This window comes from Anarrhichthys ocellatus, unplaced genomic scaffold (genome assembly GCF_004355925.1).
Source record: "Anarrhichthys ocellatus isolate YVR2014 unplaced genomic scaffold, GSC_Weel_1.0 scaffold4, whole genome shotgun sequence".
NCBI lineage: Eukaryota > Metazoa > Chordata > Actinopteri > Perciformes > Anarhichadidae > Anarrhichthys > Anarrhichthys ocellatus.
In genome coordinates this window covers 5,399,478-5,409,866 of record NW_022280034.1, presented here as the reverse complement: position 1 = coordinate 5,409,866, position 10,389 = coordinate 5,399,478, and the positions used below count along the sequence as shown (strand labels likewise).

Here is a 10,389-nt window from a genome sequence, read left to right as displayed (position 1 = left end):
CTTTGTGTGGGTGTACATGTTTCTTGCATGTCCATTAATGTCAGTGTGTGTGTGTGTGTGTGTGTGTGTGTTAGGCAGCTACAACCCTTCTCTATGTGTGGAGATGGGTTTGTCCCCCCCTCTGTCGTGTAATACCACCGTTTCTCTGTAATGAATATTCACAAGGTCGGGTTCATGGAGTTTAAGTGTTGCAGGGAATCTTGGGGACTTGTTTAATCCTAACCCCATTCTGTCTGAGCTGCTCCCAGGTGCCTGGGAGAATATAATTTGGGAGAGGATGTGAGTGGAAGAAGGAAAGAGAGACACCACCACTGAGGGGATGCATATCGGATTTTGGGATTTTGGGATGGAAGGCTGAATAATTTCTGTTTTTACATAAATTAATATTAACTGAGGATTTTTTTAAGGCATGTCTGGGTCTAGTGATTTAGAACTTGAACTTTTTTATTGTCGTTAAACCAAAATAGTCACGTAGCAGAATGGAATATAATGAAAACCTGGTGGACTCTCTCTTTTGTGCTTAGTTATGTCCTAGTGTGCTTTGATTGGCCAGTACTCTTTCGGCTCATTTCGCACGGTAGATGTTTACCTTGAGGGTTTTCTGCCTTAAAGGTTTTGTTTTAGCCCAAACCATAATCTTTTCCTAAACCCTAAACAAGTAGGTTTGTTGCCTAAACCTGAGGAGACTTTTGGCAGAAAACCTCTCCTATGTGCGCTCAATTTCTCTAACCAGTGTAGCATGAAGGCATGGGGGAAATCGGCAAGCTAGCTAGTTATATAGTCAGCGGCTAAATGAGTAACAGCTCAGTGGTTCACCCACGCACTCTTGTCACAATGTTCCATGAGTGACAACTTTGTTTGCCTCATTTTCTGTAACCAGTGTAGCATTGAAGCATGGTGCTAAGCAAGCGAACTAAGTAGCCAGCTGCTAAATGGATACAATTTAACAACTTCATCCTAATGTCAGCATGCCAACATGCTCACAGTGACAATGCTAGCGTGCTGATGTGTTTCTTGATCTGAGAGAGCCACAGGTTAGTATTAAATCAGGGTTTTCATTTAGCTACCCACTGAATGAATGACACTATTGATGTAGGCTGTCCCATACACAGTCTGTCAATAAATGATCCGGTCCTGCCTGGGCCCTTTTAGGCAATTTCCAGATATTTGATTATAACAGTGATTGCCAAGTTTATAAGAGCTGCTATATGATATTATCACATTCACATCCTGCTTGCTTTGGCGAAGGGCCACTCAGTGGTGCTCAGCAAACCTGGATGCCAAGATACACCGGTGAGGCGGACAGGCGAGGGAGGCTCGGCTAACAAAATCAGGGTCCTTGTTGCCGTCTGTCCTCTCGCTCTGGAACATTAAGCCCACAATGTGTGGACAGCTCATCAAGCACACTGCTCTATTCACATCTGATCATAGAGGCACATAGTCCACGCTCAGCGTTTCTCTCCTGCAGTACCATTTCTTATAATTTCCTGCTGCTGCAGTTTTCATCTTGAGGCTGATTTTGTCCCTTTCAGGTTTGCCTGTAAACACCATAAATCACAATGAGCCTCGCCACTTCTGTCACTTTTACATCTCTCTCCTACTGACTCGGTACAGCAAGTGCTAGACTGCGGTTGCTGCTCAATTATAATTACAGCCTTATCATTAACAATGTACCCTGCCTTATTACTGTATAGCTTAGCTTATTTGTTTTCATCACGCAGAATTTAGAAAATAGTCACGCTCTCATATTTTATATTGCCTAAGAAAGACTTTCTATATTAGTGGTTCTCAACCTTTTTCATCTTGCTACACCTTAAAACAGAGCAGTATAAGTGCAGCTTGTTCTGAAGACAGATTGCACTCGCAATTCCCCCCTCAGATTGATTTATTTCAATAATTGTTAGAGGCCTGATAAAGTAAAATTATGCAGTAATTCATCAAAAAGATTGTGTGAAATATATTTTGTCTGCTCTCCTATCCTGTTAATCATTTCATGACCTTTTGAGATTTATCTTGGGATCCATGGGGGCCTTTTGGAAGTGACACACAATGGCAGGTCAGAGAGGACTTCTGTAAACATAGTCTTGTGCTGGACTGATGCTGGAGCCCGATAGCAACTCAGATGGATCCTCAGTGAGTGAAGTAAAATCTCTCTCTCTCTCTCTCTCTCTCTCTCTCTCTCTCTCTCTCTCTCTGGCTGTGTGTTTAGCAGCAGTTGCCCTCAAAGCTTATCTCTATAAATGGATTTGTGTTGGTGCACTCGGAGATCTCAGTGTGATGTTCTAATCTGATTGACCACAACCCCAGAGAGCTGGACGAGTCAAAGAGCCAAGTGTGTGTGTCTCTCTGTGTGTATGCATATAGGTGTGTGAGGTGTCCATCTTGTGTCTTTGAGCTGGTATTCGTCCCCTCCGCTCTACATATTTTCAACTGAGCTTAGGGTCTTGTCGGGTGGAAAAACAGCTCCATGAATGTTTTGGTACAACTGTGTTTTTGAATCTGCAGCTGTATATCTTACACATGCAGAGGTCCACATGATGGACAGTCCATTACATCCTCAGATGAAGCAGAGAGAGGTGATCTACAGAAAACACACACACACACACACACACACACACACACACACACACAGACCTAGCACCTGGTCTGCCAGAGAGCCGGTGCAGTGCCAGGCATGATTTGTCATAGCTGTGTGTTGTGTTGCGGTGAAAACTCTTCGTGGTTTGTTCACTTTGAAGGTGAAGCAAATGTTCACCTCATGTTCTTAATGCTAATTTGAATACAAGAGTGTTTTTGCAGTCCATGTTAACCACAAACAGCGAGTGCTCTGACTACAAATATTAGTAGCTGTTATGGGCTTAATCTTAAGAAGCACTAAGAACTCTCTCTTGCCTCTGGAGGTGCATGGAGTCATCAAACTTTGAGATAACCACAAATGAGTTACGCAGAGTTTAACTGCCATTTGACATTTCACAAGCCAAATGTAGCATGCATCTTTTTATCTGAGTAACACTCATATCTATATAGTGTTTATCGCTTGCACCGTGGTAATCGCTCAGTGCAGGACTATGAGGAAGTGATACACTGGTGAATGCGGTCCTGCTTTCCCTCACATGAACTCTGAAATGAACAAACGATTGTGTTATTGTAGCTCAGAAAAGATAAGGAAATGTAATTATTTATAAAAAAAAGTGTGTAAGAAAACGGTGTTGAGGCGGGCGTTGTTGTTTGAATGAATCATTTCACCTTCAAGGCACAACCTGGTGACACTCAAAAATATATTACAGCTGTTACATTTTTCTGCCTCTCGGCTATCTTTTCTTACCTTTTTTTTAAGGGTCCAGTACCCGCTGGCTGTTTAGGACTGTCTCTGCAGCAGCACTGCCCAGACGCTGAGAAAAAGCACAAATGGTGACCCTTAGATAGACTACAGCTGGTTCCACACACAAAAGGAAGGGACTTCCCTAACAGTTAGACTTTATATACACAACTCGTATTCTGCATTCGGCAGCTTTTATGTTTTGCTGTGTTTTTCCTAGAGCCTGATGCTCCTCATCCGATTGCATTACAGGAAGGTTCTTCTATTATTCAGCAGTTTGCTTGATCTGATTCCACACTGTCAGACCTTGTATTATTTATTCATGATTTCTGAGATGATATGTGATTTTGAAATACTCCCTCACACTGCTTTCCAGGAACTGGGAGGCGTAAATTGAAAACTAAATTATACGCAGGATTACAGATATGATCTGTTTTGTCTCTCTTCTCCACTCTATTCGGACTTCTGAGCACAGACTCTTTCGGTCGTGCCATTATTTTGGCTGTCATGGCAATCCTCGAGCATGACAACTCATTTTCCAGGATGTCACAGAGCAAATGTTGACTGCCTGTTTTCATCGAGCTCCAGAAGGAAAAGGGGTGTATATGGGGAGGGCTGTAGGGGATGTGTCCATTCATTTGTCGTTACGGCTCAGAAAAAGAGAGAAACGGGGAGAGAGAACCCCCCCTTCCCTTTTGCTCGGCTAGTCAAGAAGGTCGCCATAGCAACCACTCGGCATGCTGGTGAAAACCTCGTATCTCCAAAAATGTCAAAGTTGCAACAGCAGAGAAAAGAAAACTTGTGAGCATTTAGTTTTTAGGTTTTTTTGGTTTTGGGAAATGGTTTCATATTCTCAAGAATGTAATCGACCCATTTTAAGTTTTCACCTTTCAGTTGAAGGTAAAACTGTACTTACGAGGTTTCCTCATGAAAATGCTGCCTCTGTATTCTTTGGCTGCTCAGCGTTCCTAGGTAGATAAATTTTGCTCCTAGTCCCCCCCCACCCCTCCCTCCATTCCCCCCTTACAGGCCTCCCGTCGGTAATAGCAGGGATTATATATTGGATGGCACCAACCTGCAATCTCTACTACAGTTTATGCACAGTATCTATTAGTATTTAAAAAAAAAATGAAAATAGATTGAAAGAGTAAAAAAAACCCATCCAGTGACATATAATCTATCTCTCTCTGGGATCAAAATAAATGTGTTTTGAAATGAGACAGAAAGAGGCTTTATGTAAAACTTGCCTCTAAATCTGGGCTGCATATGCAAATTTTTGCCGTCAGTAGATTTACAAATGAGGGGAACCTTTGTGTTTTCGAATGAGGTTGGCCTGGATAAAACGTGATGCGCACTAGGAGATTAGGAGATGGTGTCTGCTGGATTTGGAATGAACTAATTTGACTCTCCTGACTAATTTAAGAGTCATTTCTTCACCATGGTTATATTTTCTGACCATCTGCGTATCACCCTTGGGCACCTTCTTGGACTTTGCAATGTTCATACTTTCTTCTTCATTTCCATCAAAGCCTAATGGGATCAGTAGATTTGAAGGGTAATTTATAGAGGGTATATTTGCTGTATCACAATGCTCTAGGGTATCCTTACTACTTCAGCTCCTCCTCATTTGAGGAAACCGTTCTCTACTCTTAACTGAACCCTTGTCATCTTGCGACATACCGTTTCTGCTCAAAACAGGAACTACATCACCTCCAGCTTCTTTTCAGCCGTGCTGTGTTGTTAATTATCTGACACGATCTCTGTCCTTCTTGCTCTCTGCTTAAATAAAGGTGGTGATCGGGATCCCTTTAAGGCCAGCAGTGCCAGGCTGGCTGCTGCTCAGTAAGCCCCTGGAGGTGAAGCACTGAGACAACTCACCGCCGCCTGGATCCAAGGATTGTCTAAAGTCACTGGGCTGGAGAGCAGACCTCACTTCCCCACCTCCAGCTTCTGTCCACCCTCTCACTGACGACGACGACGACAATGTGACTACTGGACTCTGTCAGAAGCATGTGACCTGCCACGTGAACTATGGATCTGAGAATCAGCATACATTGAATCAACACTCATCCAGGTAATTTAGTCCACTGTGGCCTGCATACACAACACTGCATCAATGTACGTATTTAGCTACTGATATGAGCTTCTTATGAGTTCACACTTGAGGTTAGACTTTTTTTTATCACAAGTTCCTGGCATTTTTGTGGCTATTCTGTCACTTCTTCAATCTCAATCTGGTGATTCAAGGGTAGAGCGTGTTGTCTGTGTCAGCTGGTAATAAGGACCAAGAAATGGGAAGTTGAACAGTAGTTTGAAACGGTAGTGAGAACGGAGGACTGCGCAGTAGTGTACAGTGGTAAAACCAGCATTATTTAGACCGTGCATGCTGCAGCCGTTTTGAATATAAAATGGTATGGTTTGTATTCATGCTGTGTTAAATTCACAACCTGTTGTTACAACACATGCTCAGTGGCTAATAAAAGATTTTAGAACTGCAAAAGCCTCTCAACACACATGCTTTTGACTTTTCTTGTATTTAACAATCCCCTTCATTGTTGTGCAAATCAAATATTTTGGTCTCCGCCAAGCTGTTTAATGACTGGTGGAGGTGTTTGACCATGAAAAAATAAAGAAAAAAAGGAACATGCAGTAGATAGGAGAGTGGAAAACAAAGCCCGAATAATAAGACGGAAGGAAAGAGAAAGGAGAGGAGACTGTGTTTGTGTTAAAATGTGTGTCTAAGTCATTGTCTGTCCACATCTGTCTGCATGTGTACGTATCTTATCCAGGGTTTTTGTCAGGAGTGTGTGGCAGTCTTGTTCCCATTTCCGCTCTGGAGCAGAGCGGTACAGGAAGGCTGACTGGTTGGCTGGCTGCACAGGAAAGGAAACAGTCTCTATCAAACAGCAGATGGAGGACAGCATGTGCTTACACTGCAGAAACACACACGCATGCAATATACACACAGGCACGCGTGCTTGCAGTCCTACACACATAAGGAACTATGTGCAAGTAGCTTTTATCAAGAGTGTGACCCAGATCGCACATCACATTTGTTAGCTGAGGAGAATCTTATAGAGTTGTTGTTGAATGAGGAATATAGAGACGTTTCAAATGCACTTTTGAAATGTTTTCATAATAGCAAAGGATTTTTTTTTTTCCTGGAAGGTTGTTTTGCTCTCTAAGACTTTTTTCCGCCCTCATTGTCTTTACTCTTTACACAGCGCTGCAGTCCCCTGTAGCTCTTCAACCTTCAATTTTTATTCACCTCTGGAAAAAAGGGCTCACAGCTTCGTTTCGTTCACCAAACTGCAAAAAAATCTGATTATGTAAGGTTATGAAAAAGTATTTCAGATACCGCCATAACTTTTTCAGTAAACCCAATCTATCAAGGTGTACCTTGTACCTCTATCAAGGTACAAGCTCCTTGGGGCACCTTGTACCTTGGGGCTCCTTGTGTGAAGCTGTGTTTAGTTTTACTTTCTGGTCTCAGCAGAGCTGAGATTTTGACCCTTGTGGCCTTCAGGTCAAAAATATTTGTCTGCTGTTGAGATTCAGTGATACTCAACAATTCCTCCCTCTAACCTCCGAGTGGTGTGTATGCCTATGATTTTGAATAGCCTGTCATGCCTCTGTCAGGAGCTGTTAGTGGTGGGTCAAGCCTTTCCCTGCATGCCTGCCCGTCTTGCAGAGCTTTTGTCAGCAGCGTGTGAGGACTGGATGTTGCACTTCCTTTTTCTCAAGAGGGCAGGGAGTTCTCCGAGAGGCCTTCGACATAGTCATTTGCTCTCTCCATATGGTGTGTGTGTGTGTGTGTGTCCTTTCTCATTCGTGTAACAAGGCTGCTTTAGGAGGAAGGACAATGCTGCTCACTATGGTTCCCAAGGCCTAACTGAATGACATATTTCTATAGAATTCAGGCAAAGACCAAAACAACAGGGTTACACAATCGTAATCAAAGTGCTGCTCAGTGATCCTGCGAAAGAGGATTGTGCAAAAATGTGTTCAGTTGGGGTTTGAGTTTGGGTAACATAACTACTGTGCTACCATTTCCAGTTCCTCCTAGGAGGCAGGCTGCTGCTCCAGCTTCAGTTACTCTAAACCTGGACTATGCCGGGAAAATACCAGTTATTTTGTACTTGTTTGTCAAACCTATTGTCGCCGGGTTTGTGATAAGGGAGCATTAAATGGTCTTCTTATTCTGATAGATGAAGTGTGATACTGCGGTTTTGCTATAGAAACCGGAGCTGTTTGACAGTAAAACCTTGCTTCACATGCAGACAGTCTGGGGACGTGTCAAAAACCAGTCCTCACATCCCTTTTCAAAGAGTCACAGGAGGGTTTTATAGCCTGCATCTGCACTGAGCAGACAGGTCTGCTCTATCTCTGCAGAGCAGCAGCGTGGGCCGTTCACTTATCCCTTCTGGTCCCACATCTCCTCTCCTCCTCCCCTCAGAATCAAGTGGCTTTTTGTTCTCCTGCAGCAGTGCTTATCACTCGTTTCTCCACCGCTGCCCTCCTCATCCTTCTCTCAGGGAACTAAAGGATATTTTGAGGGATGGATCTTGTCTGTCCTGCACATATCTCGAAGGGCTGCTGTTATCTCTGTGTCTGAAAATGGGGGTTCTATGCGAGATCCCCCGCTCTCGGGCTCCCTGGGGGTGGTTTTCTACGAGAGACAGATCTGTTTAGCCCCAGTCTCTGCATCAGCACTTATGTTAAATAAATCTCACGGCAGTAGAAAAGCTTTGTGGATTGTCATCATTACAGGCACTGACACTGCAATTAATTCAGATTCATTTGAGTGAAGTAGGTTTCTTTATCCCGCAGGATTTCTCAATTGCCTGTTATTTCTATGCTTGAATAAAATGACATATGAAATGAGCCATACATTCTCAGGGGAGGCAGTGTGGTTGGTTGTAATGCGCTCTAAAACCAGCCTCCCAGACACCATCTGAGTCAGCTGTTATGATTCTGTGTAGAACTACATTCTAATCTGTTTAATGCTTTTTATTGACCATTAAAACTGTCGAAAAAGGACCTCATGGATTTATGGTCAGTTGAAAGAGGTGATATGACCATAATGTGACCACCAGTCATCATTTTGTTTATTGTTTCAGATTTATTCTGATGTGTAAGCTTATAATCAGGAAGAATGTGGTTCCTGAATGGCTTATGTTTCTGCATTGAAGGAACCACACCGTCTAATCAAATTCATATCCATAGGATGTTATGAATTATAAAGAGTCCTGATAAAAACAAGGTCATTTAAAGTGAAATGACAGTATCTGTGCCTCATTTTCATATCTTTGTTCATTCAATGACTGTGGGTGATGAGAACATGTCTCTATCACTAACCAGGGCAAAGAGAGTGAGCCTCGAACACAAAGTTTTAACGGTATTCTGGTATCACGGTATACAGTCACGGTGTGAAGATTGGCACCGTGTACATTTACTTATCTACAATATTGAAAATAACTGACATAAGTGAGTATGTGCGAGTGAGTTAAAGGTACAGACGGGAGCAGTCTGCCTGCATTGCCGTGTTTCTACAGTTCATGTTAGTTGTTGATAACCATAGTTTATTATTTTCTATGCTCGCAGCTGATGTTATTTTTCATTTAGTAGTACATTTAACATTCTATAGCGCCGCTAACATATAAACTAACATGTTTCAGTGTACGGCTTATATTTTGTGAGACTAGTTTGACATTTTGGGAAATACAAATATTTGCTTTCTTGCTGAGAATTAGGTGAGAAGATTGATGCCGCTGTGAACTTGTTTATTTCCCCAAAAACACTTAAATTAACAAAAATATTCTACCATCTAAGTTAATGTTAGGCTGTGGCTCACTTGCGTTTTAGCTCGTGTGTGCATGCTTGAGAAGAAGTTGTGAAGACGGGAGGAGGTTTGGTGTCTCCAAATTGCACACATAAAATGAGAAGTTACACGCAATGCTCTTTTTTTTTTTTTTTTTTTTTTATCGACTGCTTCTAAAAGGACACTCCAGCTGAGGCTAATTGCTCAGCTAAAAGGAATTTTCATGGGACTACTCTCTGTGTTAGTTAGTGGGAATTTATAGCCTCAAAGACAAGTATTTCAGATGATTTATGTTGAATTAAAGTTGTTTTTTTTAAGATGTAGGATCATATTCATCCTTGCTTACTACTAATTTCTGACTACTAGTCATAATCAGAAAAACATGACGATAACACCCATTTTGACAAATACCAGAAACCATTTGAAAAATGTAGGTTCAACATATACTTAGAGTAGACAAACCTAAACGACCCTCGTCTCATATTTAATTCATAAAAACTCATTAGTTTACCAGTGTACAATGTTACACGTTTGTCCTCCTCTTAATGGCCCTACAAGTTAAGCTGTAAATTCCCCATACATCACCACACTGACAGGCTCCCAGCTTCATACACAATCCCTTCTTCTTCTTCTCTGTCCCTCCACATGTCGCTCACGCTAATACCTGCTCATAGCACAGCGCCGGTAATCACAGAGTGCTGGGTGATAATGAGAAGTGTCACAGCGGCGGTTCCGTCATTTCCAGCCCAGCTGCCGTGCATTACTGCGGCTATCGACGGCTCTGGTTCCAGGCCATAATTGCTCTGCCTCTGAATGGCAGATGGGAGGAGGTAAATCCCAGAGGTGTCAAGGTGGGAGAAAGATGGATGCCTCTGTGTTCAATGCTGTCAGGTCTGCAGGTGTAAGGGGCCTGGAGGACATGATGAGACCCTTTAAGGGGGCGATTGTCACCACACATGATGGAGCACTAGTGGAATGATTTCTGGCACGGTGGTCCGTGTGTTTCCCAAGGATCCCCCGCTGAAGCGTTTGCGTATTTGTGGGTATGCGTGTGTCTCCATGTGTGTGTATTTCATGCCAAAAGGCTAGGCAGTGTAACTGTGTATGCCAACTGTTAGCAGATTTGGGAAAGAAATGTATGCTTGTGCAGACGTGTAAGTCTGTGGATCTGAAGTGATTTAAAGACCTTTTGGCTCCTTTACAGAGAGAGAGAGAGAGAGAGAGAGAGAGAGAGAGAGAGAGAGAGAGA

The 10,389-nt window shown here is 42.7% G+C and overlaps 1 protein-coding gene across 2 annotated transcripts in view; it reads left to right on the top strand.

Annotated features, from left to right (window-relative positions):
• LOC116381044 (receptor-type tyrosine-protein phosphatase epsilon-like) overlaps positions 1-10,389 on the top strand; it is a 52,158-nt gene that overhangs the window by 22,972 nt on the left and 18,797 nt on the right. For both annotated transcript variants that reach the window (XM_031842855.1, XM_031842854.1), the window contains exon 2: positions 5,110-5,393. The gene's annotated coding sequence lies outside the window, so the exon portion shown is untranslated. The remainder of the gene's footprint in view (positions 1-5,109; positions 5,394-10,389) is intronic.